At 43.8% G+C, this 16,633-nt stretch overlaps 1 long non-coding RNA gene across 1 annotated transcript in view; it reads right to left on the reverse strand.

The window, feature by feature from the left end:
- Window positions 1-335: 335 nt before the first annotated feature.
- The window catches only part of LOC144315096 (uncharacterized), a 38,254-nt gene continuing 21,956 nt past the window's right edge, over window positions 336-16,633 (reverse strand). Inside the window, exons 3-5 of the long non-coding RNA XR_013380886.1 lie at window positions 7,338-7,574; window positions 2,733-2,769; window positions 336-816 (exon numbers count right to left, since the gene is read on the reverse strand). This is a non-coding gene — a long non-coding RNA (uncharacterized LOC144315096). The remainder of the gene's footprint in view (window positions 817-2,732; window positions 2,770-7,337; window positions 7,575-16,633) is intronic.

A 16,633-nucleotide genomic window follows, 5' to 3' on the forward strand; every position in this document is an offset into this window, starting at 1 on the left:
CTCTGTGTTACCTATTCTATATATTCCATGTAAATGGAGTCATACAATATTTTTCCTTTCATATCTGGTTTATTTAACTTTAGCATGATGTTTCAAGGTTCATCCGTGTTGTGTAAGTATCAGATTTTCATTCTTTTTTAAGGCTGGATATTTTCCCATTGTGTGAATATCCTCCATTTTTTTAATAAATTTATTTTTTATTGGTGTTCAATTTGTCAACATATAGAATAACACCCAGTGCTCATCCCATCAAGTGCCCCCCTCAGTGCCCATCACCCAGTCATCCCCACCCCCTGCCCACCTCCCCTTCCACCACCCCTAGTTCGTTTCCCAGAGTTAGGAGTCTCTCATGTTCTGTCTCCCCTTCTGATATTTCCCACTCATTTTTTCTCCTTTCCCCTTTATTCCCTTTCACTATTTTTTATATTCCCCAAATGAATGAGACCATATAATGTTTGTCCTTCTCTGATTGACTTACTTCACTCAGCATAATACCCCCCAGTTCCATCCACATCGAAGCAAATGGTGGGTATTTGTCGTTTCTAATGGCTGAGTAATATTCCATTGTATACATAAACCACATCTTCTTTATCCATTCATCTTTCGATGGACACCGAGGCTCCTTCCACAGTTTGGCTATTGTGGACATTGCTGCTAGAAACATCGGGGTGCAGGTGTCCCGGCGTTTCGCTGCATCTGTATCTTTGGGGTAAATCCCCAACAGTGCAATTGCTGGGTCGTAGGGCAGGTCTATTTTTAACTCTTTGAGGAACCTCCACACAGTAAAGGATACAGTCAACAAAACTAAAAGACAACCTACAGAATGGGAGAAGATATTTGCAAATGACATATCAGATAAAGGGCTAGTTTCCAAGATCTATAAAGAACTTATTAAACTCAACAGCAAAGAAACAAACAATCCAATCATGAAATGGGCAAAAGACATGAACAGAAATCTCACAGAGGAAGACATAGACATGGCCAACAAGCACATGAATATCCCCCATTTTGTTTATCCATTCATCCATTGGTGGGCACTTGGGTTACTTCCATCTTTTGGCTCTTGTGAATAATGCTGCTATGAACACAGGTGTATAAGTATCTGTTGTTTGAATCCCTTTTTCAATCCTTTCAGGTATTTACCTAGGAGTGGGACCGCTGGTCATCTTTCCACTTACATTTGATGGATGAACAAATGAATGAGCATTTTCAGCAGAGACACCAATTGGTGCAGAGGTACCAAGGCATAGAACAGCCCAGGTAACCTTGTGCTGCCAGAAGCCATTGGGAACGATCTACTGGGGAACTCACAGATGAGGCCATAGGGAAAGGAACTCTCCTGAAAACTCACCATTTCCATCTTCTGAGGGTGCTTAATCCAAGTAAGCTCCCAAAACAGCCAAAATGGGACTGGTTCCCAAACTTTCTCCTTCCTTGACAACCAGGAGAGAGGTCACTCAAAGAAGCAAAACACCCCATGCACCGATAACAAAGTGGCCTTAACTCTACTCCTTTTTCTATCAATCCAGAAAGGTCTCAAGCTAAAGAGACGTGTTCTTCAGGAACAATCATTCTTACAGATAAGAAAAGACCAATGTTCAGCATTTTTGTCTGAACACCTTTGTTGCCCACACCCTAGTCAATAGAAACAAGTTACCAGAGGTAGAAAGAGTCCTCTACAGCCTCTGTCTTGTGGATATTCCCCATGATGGATCAGCTGACTTTGGTGATGAGCTACATTAGCCAGGACAAAAATATGGGAAGAGAAGAGGTTTGGGGAAGACAACAGTAGCTTCATTTTTCATATAGAGACTGAGACATGACCCCCCCCCCAACCCCAGTAGAGTAGGAGCTGAGGACAGATCTCCAGGGAAAGGTCAGCCTTAAGAGACAGATGTGGAAGTCATGGACACATGGGATGGGACAACCCAGCTAGAGCTAGAGCTTCAGAAAGAAAGAGTACCAAGGCCAGAAGAAATTCTATTTAAGACAAGTCATCAGAGAGATAGAAGAATAGCAAAATTTCAAGGGAAGCAGTTCAGGGTGAGGTGATGAACAGTATCCAAAAGCATGGTTCAAGGATCCCATGGGGTCTTACAGCCAGGAGCAATCTCAGGGGAGCAGCAGGCATGATATCCACATTGAACAGTGAAGGGAAGGAATGAAGTGGATTCAGAGTGGCTGCCATATTTGGTAACAGAGGCAACATGTGGTCAACACTCAAATGTTTGTCATATATGTAAATGAGGGAATAAATACACACTTGGAAAGAAGCAATTAAAACTATTGTTACTGCTGAATTTATGACTGTTTATATTAAGAGTGGGAGGTGGGCATATTGACAATTGCTAATAAGTTACAGAAAAGCCTTGAGTTTTTATTTTTTAACTAGATGAACTCTATTTATTGATACGACTATAAAGTTGCCTATGTTTGTAATGAATGCAGTAAATCAGATCATGAAGTACACTAGTAAGTGACTATTAGATACTCAGGCTTTGAAAATCTGATGATCTAAAGAAGACCTTGCTCTGACTCAAGTAAAGGTTTATTTTCCTCACCTAGCTAAAGACAGAGCAAATAGTCTAAATATTTTTGGGTTATCTTAAATGTTTAAGAATATGGATAGAAACAGAAAGGACAAAGACAATAAAAAGACCAACCATCTGAATTCTGGGCTGCTTTACCAGAGAATAATAAACTGAGAACCCTCCTTCAATCCTCCCACTTACCATAAGCTGAGCAGTGTGATGAACTCAACTCCATGCACTTGAGATAAAGAGAAATGAAAAAAAAGTTAGTAAATCTCCTACATTACACAATTTAAAAACTTCACATCATCCTTATGCCTTACATTAGTTCAAGAGTGGGTCTCACTAATAACCTGAGAGTATCACTGGAAACACTAGAGTCAAGGCAGACAGAACCAGCGTTCCACTATGGGGTCCTGGACACTTTTCTTGCTTCAAAAGGAGTTGGTGGCGGTGGTACATGGGCAATAGACCCTCCAAACTGGCCCTTCTCTATCCAACCTCAGTGTCTTGTTTCCACAAGTCTATCAATTTACTCCTCTTAAAATACAATTTCAGGGCAGCCTGGGTGGCTCAGTGGTTTAGCACCTGCCTTCAGCCCAGGGCATGATCCTGGAGTCCTGGGATCAAGTCCCATGTCAGGCTCCCTACATGGAGCCTGCTCCTCCCTCTGCCTGTGTCTCTGTCTCTGTCTGTCTGTCTGTCTGTCTCTCTCTCTCTCAAGAATAAATAAAATCTTTTTAAAAATACAATTTCATCCTATTACTCTATATCTCAAAAGTTTTCAATGAATTTTTATTTCCATTTAAAAAACAATTCAAACTCCTCAGGCTAATTCCATGCTAGTTCAAGATTCCCTAGATCCTGGTCTTAACTGTCTTACGTGAATTCTGTAACCAAATTGACTTGCCATTGTCCCTCAGAAATAGACTCATGGTCCTGCCTCAGTGCCTTATCTCATGTGAGCCCCTCCCTGAAGTGTCTTTCTCCACTAAGGGCTTCCTGCTCACAGGAAGATGCATATTGAATTTAAGTTTCTTGGGGATGTAGGCTGAGCGTTAAATTCTTGTGTTTCCCACTGTGTGGTGTGGCGCTACTCACACAAAGGCTCAGAAAACACAACTGAAAAATGAGTAGAAGAGTGAATGGATAAAATAAAATCCAAAGTTGGAATGATTTTTGGAAAAAAAAAATATGTACTCATTGGGATGCTTTTAACCTGCACTCAAACTTCCTTATGCAATAAAGAAATGTGCCATTTCTTATTATCACATGTAACTGGAAGTCCAGTAGGAGAAAGAGTATCAGAGCCAGCTGCTAAGGGACTCAGCACTGTCATCAGAAATGCAAGCCTGTCCTATCTCCCTGTCCTGCTTCCATCCTGCTGGCTTCATCCTAAGCAGGTGACCCTGTGGCTACGAGATGGCCGCCAGCAGCAAGGAGGGCTATGTGTGTTTTTGTTCGAATCTGGCGGGAGATAGCCCGCCTCCCTGTGCACATCCCAGGGGAGTGGCTTGGGCCAACCAGCTTGGACTACCTGAGGGGGAAGTCAGCAGTACTGAAAACATTGGACTGCCTTGGCTAGGTTTCTAATGAGACTAGATAGACACTCTTGCTAATAAGCAAGAGGAAGGGTGGTGGTAATTGATGCTCAGTAGATAATCTAAGTCCTTAGCAGAGCTAGAAAGGAAATCACAATGCTCTTACATGCATTACCTCATCAAATCACAACACTGAGCTAAGCGTGATTGCTCCTACTTCACTGAAGAGGAAACTGAGGCACAGCAACATCTAGTGACTTGTTTCAGCTTATACAAGTCTCAAGCAATAGAGCCAAGATTTAAAACTTAGGTTCCAAATAACTTCATGGCTTACAATATGACCCAGCCGGGAGGCTGCAGAAAAATGCTACCCAAAACAACTCTATTGTTTACCAATGGCAGGAGCCAAGACAAATCAGAACCACCACCCCATCCACCCTGCCCTCCAATGAGCAAAAATAACAAAGCGTGACTTATTATTACTTGATATGCTTGAAATCAGGTAGTCAGATTGAAAATTAATCACAAAAAATAACTAAATGTGGACTCCAATAAAAAAAAAGCTAAATAGGTCCCAGGCACTATACTAAGCACGTCTTATGTATGCTTTCATTAAATATTCACAAAAATCCAATGAGGTCATATTATCCCCAATGTGCAGATTGAGAAAGTGAAACTCAAGGAGGTTAAGTAACTTGCCTAAGGTAGTCAGCCAACAGTAGGTAGAACTAAAATGTGAACCCTTCCTCTTAAAACCTATTCCGTATCCTTCCATACATTAATAATTCTTATATCTGTCATCTCTTACAGAAACTTGGGAAACTCATTCCTAATTTGCTTAGAATCCATGGAAACAGTGGGCCACAACCTCTGTTCTTTCCATCTTTCCAACACCTCTACTCCTGTCTCAGCAAAAGAAAAAGGAGACACCAGGTATAACCCCTTTGAACCAGGTAAACTTGTTGGAACACTTGCTTGGACCTCCAAAGTCCACATTCTCAAGGTAGGAGACATCACCTCTAACGGGGCACAAATTAATTCTTTCGCACCAAAGACATTTTCTATAATGGTTTGTGGCCTTCCGAAGTGCAATGCTACCCATCAAAAGCTTATTTCGCAGTATTTCATTTCTCTCAATAGGGAGAATTTTAATCTAATCTAATTTTCCTCCTCAGGAAGATGATAATGAAAAAAGTAATTGAGAATCCACTGGGAAATGAACTGAGATTGAGAATGGCCCCCAGGGGCCCCACCTGCACCCACATTCCTTCCCTGAAACTGGGTAGTGTTGGCTGCTAACCAGCTAGAGTGTCTTTTCCGACCTTCTCAATTACTTGCAAGAATACAAATGTGTTCTTCACATACACATAAACCTATGTATAAGTGTTCCCAAAAAGGAAGAGTTTTCGAGAGTCCATTTGAAGAATTCTTAGTTAAATGTAGTCCAGCTGCTTTCTATCCTGCAGGACCCACCAATGGACACAGTGATTCTCTGAGAAGTGACCCTGGCACAGCCAAGAGTTTAGGGCACACTTTGGGAAATGCTGCTTCAGGCAAGTCACCAGCCCCAGGGCCTGCCCACACTCAGGATGAGATGGGAGCAAGAGAAACCCTTGCTGACTGCATTTATTTCCTTGCCTTCTGAATTCAGGACGGCCTGATGCTCAGCTCCGCTCTAACCAGGCCAAACCTCAGAAATAAGTGACACAATAGGAAAGCAGAGAGTGTTTTTTGTTTTTTTTTTTTTAATCCTCATGGCAATCTATTCACAGCAGTGTAAACCATGCACCCCCCTCAAATACACACTCTGTTAGTACATTTTGAAGGGTTTCGGGGAAGTGTCAATGAGGATATGTGGATTGATTTATTCAGCAGGAACATGGTTATAGACAAGAAAGAAGGAAGAGGGGAAAGAAGCAAAACTGCCAGGAAATCCTCTTGCAAAGGGAACCTGCTGAAGAAGATGAGAAACAGAGACCAGAGAGATGGGGTAAATCCCCAAAGTTTCAGGGAGTTAGCAGCCAGGCTGAGCACACAGCCCCAAGAGCCAAGCCAGGCCACTCTCTGCCGACCCGCACTACATCTCACAGACAGGGGTTCTTTTAATGGCATGCACTAGAAGAAAATACTCCAGAACGGCGAAATTGCCTGAATGCCAGCAGCCTTTATAAGGATTTCCGTGCAGCCCATTTTCATTTCCTCCACGTGGTGGGCCCACCTCCTTTGTTCAGATTTCACCTGCACCACCCTAACCCGCAGACACTTGCTATAACATAGTGTTTCCAAGCTGGGATTTTGGAGGAGGCCTACAGGCTATCTTTGACCACTTCCTCCCTTTTCCCCTCTAAGCCCAGTTGGTATTTTCTGAGTGACACCCTAGCCTGGTGTCCACATGCATCTTTGACTGATGAAACAGATATGTCTCCAGCATGATTTTTTTATTCAGTCACTTAAATATACCTGTATTGGAGTCTTCCTGGCCAAGGATCCTAACGTCCCTTGTTTCAGAAATTGCACCCAAGGCTGCAAGAACTCCTAACCTCACAGCATCTTGCTTTATGTGGTGTTTTCCACTGACGTCTATAAAACTCAAAGTTTAGTTTCCATCTTTGGGACCATTAAGTATTTTCATCAGAGATTTTTATTTTACTTAGTGTTTGTGTTTGTTTTTTGGTTTTGGTTTTGTTTTGTTTTGTTTTTGCTTAGTGCTTTCTTTAAAAAAAAGTATTTTGCATGTGTGCTTGTATGCAAGGAAAGAGTTTTTGAATGATGTTTCTTTGATTATCCCACGTAATCAGCAACCCCCAATGTCACCCCAGAGCATCTTATGCATTGCTAAGCCATGTGTTTGCAATCGGCAGTTGCTCTTTGAGCCCAGCCAGCATATGTTTTTGGCTTTTGAATTCAATTTCAGCAACCTTGAGAAGGCACAACATTGCTAGGCAGGAATTTGAATGGCATTGGCTTAATTTGGATTCTATAGAAGCCAGACAACTGTCCACCCGTCTGTCTTCTCCAGGATGTCTACTCAGGATGTCCCTTTGCATGTGCACACCAGCCACTCACTTAGTCCTAGGCCTCTCAGTCTTGTACATATACAGTGAAAGGAGCAAAAAATGTCCACCGTCTGTTTGATGAAAAGCCTGCAGGGTGGGTCTGCATGAAAAACCCTGCACATTTATACACGATGAGGATAATGAATCCGGCAAGGGTTCTGCTGAGCTCTGGCTTTTAATTAGTCAGTGAAGCTTGATAAATTGCTCACCTCTTGGGCTGTATCTCCGTACCCTCAGACATCTGGAGGGAAACTGGAAGGGAAATGTTCTGCTCATTCCAAAGAGCCAGATGTGTGCCATCACGCGGAAGGAATGTCCAGATGCCGGACATCTCCACTGCATTCCTCCAAGCGAGCCTTTCCCGCAGACTTTTTGGAAGTCAGATGAAGAACTTCTTATTGAGGCTTACCCAGTGTGTTGTAGAGCACTTTCTGCCACTTCAAATCCTTTCAAAGAGATAGGGGTGTAAGTAAATAAACTCATTTTATTATGAGACTAAGGAATTATTTCTTTTTCAAATTATAATTCTATGTCAAATAGACTTCGTTACCTAGATGGAGTGTGTTAGTGTTAACCAGAGTGTGTGTGTGTGTGTGTGTGTGTGTGTGTGTGTGTTGGCTAGAGCAGGGGTTTTCAAACAAAGCTGCCAGTCCTCGGGCAGTCCCAGTGGTGCAGCAGTTTAGTGCCTCCTGCAACCCAGGTGTGATCCTGGGGACCCGGGATCAAGTCCCACATCAGGCTCCTTGCATGGAGCCTGCTTCTCCCTCTGCCTCTCTCTCTCTCTCTCTCTCTCTCTCTCTCTCTCTCTGTATGTGTGTGTGTGTGTGTGTCATGAATAAATAAATAAAATCTTTAAAAAAAAAAAAAAAAGCTGCCAGTCCTCATGACATGAAAATCTTTCTAGAAATACAGATCCCTGTACCCAAACTGGACCTATTGAACTAAAGTCTCCAGGTTTGAAATTCAGAAACCAGTACTTTTTAAAAGCACCCAGTTGGTTCTATAGTCAGAGCACAGAGTGGCATTTGGGAACCAGAGAGTGAGGTACATATAAACTAATACTAATGGCCAACTTTCACTGAATTCCTACCATATGCCAGGGCACTGATCTATGTTTGACAGACACCTGACTTAGCTTTGACCAGCTCCATATCATGGAGGTACTCCAGTGTCTCCATTTTAAAATTGAAGAAATTGATGCTAAATCACAAAGCTGGCAAGTGGTGAGGCTGAACATCTAAGATCCTGGTCTGGAGGCTTGGTTCTTGTTAAATTACAAGCTCTTGCCTAGCCAAAGCAGACGTCATTCCCAGAACACTTCCCCTCAGCCCTGAAGTCTCCAGTTGATTAGAGCTGAATCGGGAGATTAATCTATCCTCTGATCTAGCCCAACCTGTTTGTTTTACAGATGAATAAACTTTGACTTAAAGAGAATAAGTTACTCTTCTGGGAACACCCAGATGAGAATGCAGATTTCCTGATTTTGTCAGAGTTCTTACAAAAGCACCACACTTCTGGTTTAGTAACTAAACTCTCTCTGATTTAAACATTAAAAAGTCCCCTTGCCCTGCAAAGATAGCCAAATATGATGGTGCTCAGGTAATTTCCTAAAAGTTCCAGGTGTAAGGATCTCGGCAACTAAGACCTTCTAGAATCCCATAGTGCACCTTATAGGGCCCGGGTTTTGTTTGTTAGGGGTTCTAGATAAGAAGTCTTTCCAAATTCATCTTAGAAGTCTGCTTTAATGATCGCAGTTCCATGAGCATATATTTAGGGGTTTCAGGAATAAAAAAGTTTTAAAATGGTTGCCTCGTGGCATTTTGAAACTCCAGACACATGTTTCAACAGTTTTCCCTGAGTCCCCCAACTCACATGTTGCTTATTGCCAAACTTCAAGTTAATATGACTGCTTGAGATTTAGACCTCAACAATCCACCCACTGACATACACTGGAAGCTTCCTTTCTCCATCCCACACACAAGATTTCACTGTTGACATTATTACATAACTTTCCTCAAACTCAGATTGCCAAGACTGGTGTGTAGGACTTCTATCGTCTGCTAAGGTAGGGCCACAAATCTGTCTGGATTCACAGTTTTCTCTCAGCCTAAAAGTATACATTCAGACTCAGATCACTGAGATGGAAACTTCATGCTTAAAACTTCTACTGAGATGAGTGCTAGTGTGTGTCTGCAGGGTAGCCAAGGTGGAAAAGGCAGACAGCTCAGTGATTGGCTTCCTGTTGTGCTCTCATGACAATGGCCAGATTTGCTGTCATTTCTTCAAGGATTTGGTGACTCTCTCTCCCTCTCTCTCAACCTCGATATCAAAGTCTTATTTATTAGAGAAATAAAACCTCACACAATTGTGGGAAAGCTAGGGAAATAGAGTCAAAAGAGGGAGTCATTAACCAGAAATGTGGAGGCATGGCACCAATAGACAAGTCAGCATTTGCCAGAGTTGCTGGGACCAGGCACATCCATCTACAGAGGTGGGATGGCAGAGAAGAGCCAGTGGAGAAGCCTGTGGAAGGGAGGCCTGGCTTGCTGGTGGCCAGCAGGGCCAACTGCCAGAAAGACGAGCTGAACATGGAGTGAGGCAAAGCAAGGACAAGGTTGCCCACTAGCAATAGTCTGACAGACTCTCATGGAGGAACGGAAAGAATAGCCCGGAACCCACTTGTGTCTCTACGTTTGTCTCTCATTACATCTAACCACAACCATCTTCAGAAAGTATTGGCTGCTGTTTTCTTTCCATCTTTCAAACGTCATGCAATTCCTCCTTGAGTGGATCTAACTCACACCCACACACTGATTCTTGGGAACATAGTTCCAGCTTAGGTAAGTTGACACAGTACAGAATCACCACAGTCCACCCCTTTTCCCCAAGACATCCACATACAACTTTTGAAAACATTTTTATTCCCGAGTAAGAGTGATAGCAAAAGAATGTTTTCACCCAACATGGTGCAACTACCATCACACAACCAGAGACATACTAAGTCTCACCCTAAAACAACATACAAAAGCCCATGTGTTACTTCATCCATCTTTGGACGGCCATGTCATCCAAAACCATTTCTAAACTAAGACTGAAGGTTTTTTTTTTTTTCTCAGTAAACCAGTCACAAGGAACCCCAGTGATGCCATAAGTGGAGGCTGAGAGAGAGGAGGCAATATAGCAGGACTAGGAGCCGTGAGAATCTGAGCCACTAGTTTGTAGAACTTACATGCGTCTTTAGGACCTGCCCACACCTGATATTGTACATCTTACTTCCACCTGATGACAGAAGGCTGTCCCTGCCAAACTTTATGGCTTGACCTGTCAGAAAACCCTCAGTTCACAATGGGCAGTACAGATTCCACGGTCAAGTGTTCAGTCTCTGCTCTATACAGATATAGGGATTCAGTCTCCATGGCCTTGTAAGGAGCCAAAAGCTATTTTTCAAATGAATAGTTATCAAAGTCTTGGTATAGCATCCATGTGTCAGAGACACATCGGGTGTCATAAAAATCCTTTACTCCCAGGCCAAAGTGACAGCACAGTTTGCAAAGCCACCTGCCACAGAGCCTTCTTTTGTTATGGGACTCACTCAAAACTGACAACAAATTATTCAGATGACATGATCAAATGAAGTGCATGCTGCCTTCTAGATCCAAAATGGCCTGCTAGACTTTGTGTTGTCTTCTTAGTGGAGGAAATGCTAGATGCAGAAAGTTCTCTATCAGCATGTTTTAAAGCATTGAACCTCTAGAAATTTTCACCGAGATAAAAGCTCCTAAATTTTTGTGGGATCTATATTCACCTCTGTTACACGTATGTCTTATCAAAGTGTCTAGGTCAGTTTCCTCCAACTCACTTCTTGCTCACTATGTCCAATCAGCATGATATCATCAATTGTCATCAGTGTAGTAGATCAGTATGATGTCCCATGGGATAGAGGGACAAGCAAGAGCCCTGAGGATTAGGTTATGACAGAGGACTAAAGATGAGTTTGATCAGTGAAGGTACATTGCCAGCCCTGCCTGCTAAAGGCACACTGCTTCTGATAACCTTTACTAACACACACAGAGGGGAAGAGGCATCTGCAAGCTTGATAACTACATGCCAGATGCTAGAGGATATGAAAAATGTACACATCTGGAAAAGGAACTGCAGTTGGAATCACTACCTGATTGAGGGTACAATGATGCACTGTGGGTTCCTAAAATCCATCTGTCTTCTTCACAGGCCAAAGAGGCAAGGTAAATGGATATAAGCGTAGGACAGGTCGAGAGACATCCTTGGCCCACTGTGAAATGGACCTGAGTCAAAACCCTATTAACCACTTGACCACAATAATCTGCTACTCTGGCTGATGGGCCATTTTGAGTCCCTAGAAGATGGTGTCACCTCACAGCCAGTAACCAAGAGTTCCCCCAAAGTCTCACTAATTCCCCTTCCTTAACAACAGTCACCTGCAAAATGGCAGCACTTCCTCTAGAGAAGGCCAAGGAGATTTACAGTATACACTTGTGGTTATGCTTTAGGGTCAGCCTCACTACAGACGAGCAATCACAGCTTTGCATGCTCAAATGGTAGGCACCCTCCCCATGCTGATGGACTCTTGCACAAACATGTCCTCTACACACCGAGGACACCTTCTGCTAGGCCTCACAACCCCTGCAGCACCCCTTATTTGGGGGATCTATGTCTCTGCGGCAACCCAGAGGGAAAAAGGCGGCTGCCTCAACTCTGCACCTACCTTATGAGAACATGAGCCCCTAATGAGATCCTTTGCATATAAATCTGTTTGCACCTTAGTAAAAAAAAAAAAAAAAAAAGAGGCATTTATAGGTATACTTGTAGGTATTTATAATACTATTACCTATAAGTAATAAAAATACTTATAGGTATTTATAACAACTATAAGTCAGGTATTATAAATCCCTCCTGAGTTCATTTCCTAGGCCTGTTGGAATTACTGGCAAACTAGGTGGCTTAAAACAACAGAAATTTAATTTCTCATAGTCCTAGAGGCTAGAAGCTAGAAATCAAAGTGTCAGCCAGGCCGGGCTCCCTCTGAAGGCTCTAAGGCAGGCTCCCCCCTTGCCTCTCCGGCCTCTGGTGACCCCAGGCATTCTCTAGCTCATAGTGGCATCACGCCAAAGCTTTCTCCATTGTACATGACCTTCTTCTCTAGGTGCATCTCTGCGTCTCCTCACCTCTTTTTATAAGGACCCCAGTCATTGGACCTAGGGCCCACCCCACTATAGCACAAATTCAGCTAATTACTTCTGCAAGGACCCTGATTCCAGATAAGATCTTATCCTCTGGCTCAGGGTAACCATCAATTTGGTGGGGTTGTCGGAGGGACACTCGTTAATCCCACAAGCTCTCTAAGAGTATTTCTCAACCCTAACTGCCTTGCAAGCACTTGGTGGCTCCTGTAGACTCAGGCAGCGCAGGTCCCCATCCCACCTCCTGAGATCCTGCTTTAGTCTTGCTAGGATGGAATCCAGGTATCAGAACTTTTGTAAGCTCTTCAGGGGAGTTTTACTGACTGTAGCCCAGTGGCCCCCATGGTGTATGACCCTTTCCAGCCATCCTAGATCTAAGGACAACCAAGGTCTCTGCCCACCTTAAAGTCCGGCTCCCAATCACCACTGACAGCCACCTGGCTAGCCCAGAGGGATTCTGCAAGGCCTACAGTCACCATTCAAACTTTTGCCTAAAACTAAAAACACAGGACATTGCACCCCCATGGTCAGACTTAGGCCCCCTCAGGTCTACTGCATTCTGGCACCATGTTTACTTTGGGCATCTACTCTATGTTGTTCCCTGAAATACTCCAGGCAGCATATTTCCAGGAGGTGATGGCACTTCCTTAGCTGACATCTTTGCCACACAATGCACCCAATGTGCACAGTAACCTCAGAAAACATAGCCCCTCTTACTCCTGATGCTCCCCCAGGAGAGCATCTCTTGTAGGTTAGGATGTCCCTGGGGGGTGGAACAGGACCATTTGTATTCTTTCCTATCCCCAGTCCCCAGCCTTCAGGCCCACCTTCCTCCCTCCCAATATGCACACACGTACCTAAGTTCCCTTTGGCTTAGCCTATGCAATGGCCCCACGTTCCTGCCTCCCCTGGTGTTTGCACATCACCCCTAGCCCAATGTTGTGGCAATTAAGCTTCATAGATTAAATAAATCTACATTTACTTCAACCCTGAATGCTCATAAAACCAGGAATCTTCCATTTTAGAGTTGCCCCCAAATGGGCTTTCTAAATCAGAGCCTTGTTCACCAAAGGACTGCTCTGACTCTGCATGCCTTCTTGTTGGGCCTGGTTATTGTGTCTTCTCTCGATGCCACTACTTTTGACTGAGCAGCAGGGAGGTAGGACCAGCTTGTCCAGTGATTGGCAGATGACAGTACATTGTTCCCAACACCTCCTAGAATGATCAGCTAATTCTGACATGTTTCGTATCAGATAATAAAATGAATAATCATGTCATATAATATATAATATCATAAAAATAAACTATGTTTTGCATCACCTAGTAGGCCATAGAAAATTCCCATTTATAAGGATATTATCTTTATAAAACAAATCATTCGATTCACAGTAAATTGCTGAGACTTCTCTCCATTTTTCTTTCTTCCATGTCAGTGAAATTCCATCTCTCTCTCTCTCTCTCTCTTGCTCTCGCTCTCGCTCTTTCTCTCTCTCTCTTCCTGTTTTCCACTCTGCTCCCATTCCACTTGATGTTTCCATCCCTGATGGTTTTCCTTCAAACTCTGCTTGGGGTATTAATATCTTTGTGGTGAGAAGCACATATGCTATTCCTGGAAAACTATATATAAAGCAAAGGAAGCTAATCAAATGCCCAGAAAAGGACACAAAGAAACCTTGCCCAAGTGTTTTCCCCCGAGGCCATTGAAAGCTTTCCTGCTGCTTCCTTCCATGCCACCTGGAAGGGAGCTCTGGCAGGAAAAGACCGTTCTCTACTCCCTACTGGAGATGGAGCATGCAAACACCACTCAGTTCTAGGTTTGCCTCCAGGCAATGGCTAAAAATCAGAAGAAAGCACAAACCCTTAGGCTCGCAGATGCCCTGGGGCATCATTGACAGCACTGGCAGGAACTCCTGTACCTGAAGAACCAAAGTTCCAGAGGAAGCCTGAATGAGAATGGAAGGAGTCAGGTGACCTGGTCAGCCAGGATGACACTCCCCTCCCTGTGCCTCAGTTAACCCATATGTAACAGTAGAGGATTCAGATTTAGTGAACTGTCATATCCCTCAAGATCTAATGATCTGAAATGCCGAGATGATGCAAACTGCCAACAAGGATGAGCAATGCCTGGCTTTTGTGCTAACCATTTGACTAAATTGGTGACATATATTTAGTAAAAAATGTCTCAGTGACTTTCGTCCACATCTAAAAGATCTGCATGGGACACCTGTGTGGCTCAGTGGTTGAGCATCTGCCTTCAGGGAGGGTCATGATCCGGGGGTCCCGGGATCAAGTCCCACATCAGGATACCCAGAGGGAGCCAGCTTCTCCCTCTGCCTGTGTCTCTGCCTCTCTCTGTGTGTCTCTAATGAATAAATAAATAAAATCCTTAAAAATAAATAAAAATAAAAGATTTGCATCAATAGGAAGTTTGTGCTTATCTGTAAATGCTTCACTCAGTGCCCTTCCCACAGGGGCTTACCAGTACGAGCAACCGTCCAGTGTCCACTCGTTACTCCTTAACCCAGCTCTGCTTTTTTTTTATCTCTGGAGTCAGTTCCCAGTTGCTATTTGTCCTATTGGAAATAAGGTCACCCCATAAGAGCTAAACTATGACATAAATACTTAAACGGGGGCAGCCCCAGTGGCTCAGCGGTTTAGCACCACCTTCAGCCCAGGGCGTGATCCTGGAGTCCCGGGATCGAGTGCTACCTCAGGCTCCCTGCATGGAGCCTGCTTCTCCCTCTGCCTGTGTCTCTGCCTCTCTGCGTATGTGTGTGCGTGTGTGTGTCTGTCATGAATAAATAAATAAAATCTTTTTAAAAATAAGAAATAGGGGATCCCTGGGTGGCCCAGCAGTTTAGTGCCTGCCTTCAGCCCAGGGCGTGATCCTGGAGACCCGGGATCAAGTCCCACATCGGGCTCCCTGCATGGAGCCTGCTTCTCCCTCTGCCTGTGTCTCTGCCTCTCTCTCTCTCTCTCTCTCTCTCTCTCTCTGTATGTGTCTCTCATGAATAAATAAATAATATCTTTAAAAAAAAAACTTAAAGGACCCACAGAAGAGACGTGTTACCTTACATACAAGAATAATGGAAAGAATGCCACCTCCTTTGTTTAGGAATGCTGGAAGTCCACCTTCCCCAGCCTCCCTAAAGTTGGGTTTGAACCACATGCCTGAGTCCACTTTACAAGCACATGAGCAGGAGTAATGCCACTCTGGGACCAAGGCATTGAGGAGCAGGAGTGCCTTCTCCACACACGCTGGCATCTGCACAGTTGGTAGCAGAGAACTCCCAGATGGCAGAGTCGTAGCTGGAATCTTTGTGGGCCCTTCGGTCCCCATTGGACAAGAGTCTCTAAGAGAGATGTCTGATCTCCTTGGAATGTGGTGTGAGGGAGAAATCAACTGGTTTGTGTTAAGCCACTGACATGGGAGGGTCTGTAACTCCAGCAAAGCCTACCCTATCCTGGCACTTCGACGGGTCCATCCCAAAGTTAGAGAATTAGTTCCAAAGACTGTGAGCCACAGCTCTACCCAGCACTGGACTGAAAGGGGTGTGGGGGCTTTCGTCCTCAGGAGGGTTTCTGCCCTACTCCTACCCCAGCAAAGTCTTCCATGAGGTGGAAACAAATAAGGTTATTCAGTCAACTTGTTGAACTATCTGAAATGATTAAGTTACCAGTTCAATCCCAGCCCCTTGTTCTTATCCACCACTCACCAAAAAATCTTCTAATTATGATTTGAAAGTCAATGTGGTTTTGTTGACAGGTAGAGGATATCACATCAGACAAATTTTGAGTTAAAATATTCCTGTGACAGGGCAGCCCGGGTGGCTCAGTGGTTTAGCGCTGCCTTCAGTCCAGGGCATGATCCCGGACACCTGGGATCGAGTCCCATGTTGGGCTCCCTTGCATGGAGCCTGCTTCTCCCTCTGCCTGTGTCTCTATGGATAAACTAAAAAAAATATTCCTGTGACAGAGTCAAATTTATAGCCCTTTGCTTGGGAAATGTCCCTGCCCAGAGGCCAGGCTGAAGGGCAAACTTAGGTAGCCATGTTCTGAACCCTGGGTTTTCCAAACCATAGTCCAGCTTCTGTTTCATTCATTCACTCAACAAGTATTTATTAAGCACCTACTATATGCCTGTTACAGACACTGGGGATAGAGCAGTGAAGAAGCAAACTCCCTATTCTCATGAATATTATATTCTAGAGGGTAGAAAGCAGTTGCTACATATGAAAATAGATAAAATAGAAAACATATGGATATAAATACTCAGAAGAAAAAGA

This window comes from Canis aureus, chromosome 6 (assembly GCF_053574225.1).
Source record: "Canis aureus isolate CA01 chromosome 6, VMU_Caureus_v.1.0, whole genome shotgun sequence".
In the NCBI taxonomy this organism is placed as follows: Eukaryota; Metazoa; Chordata; class Mammalia; order Carnivora; family Canidae; genus Canis; species Canis aureus.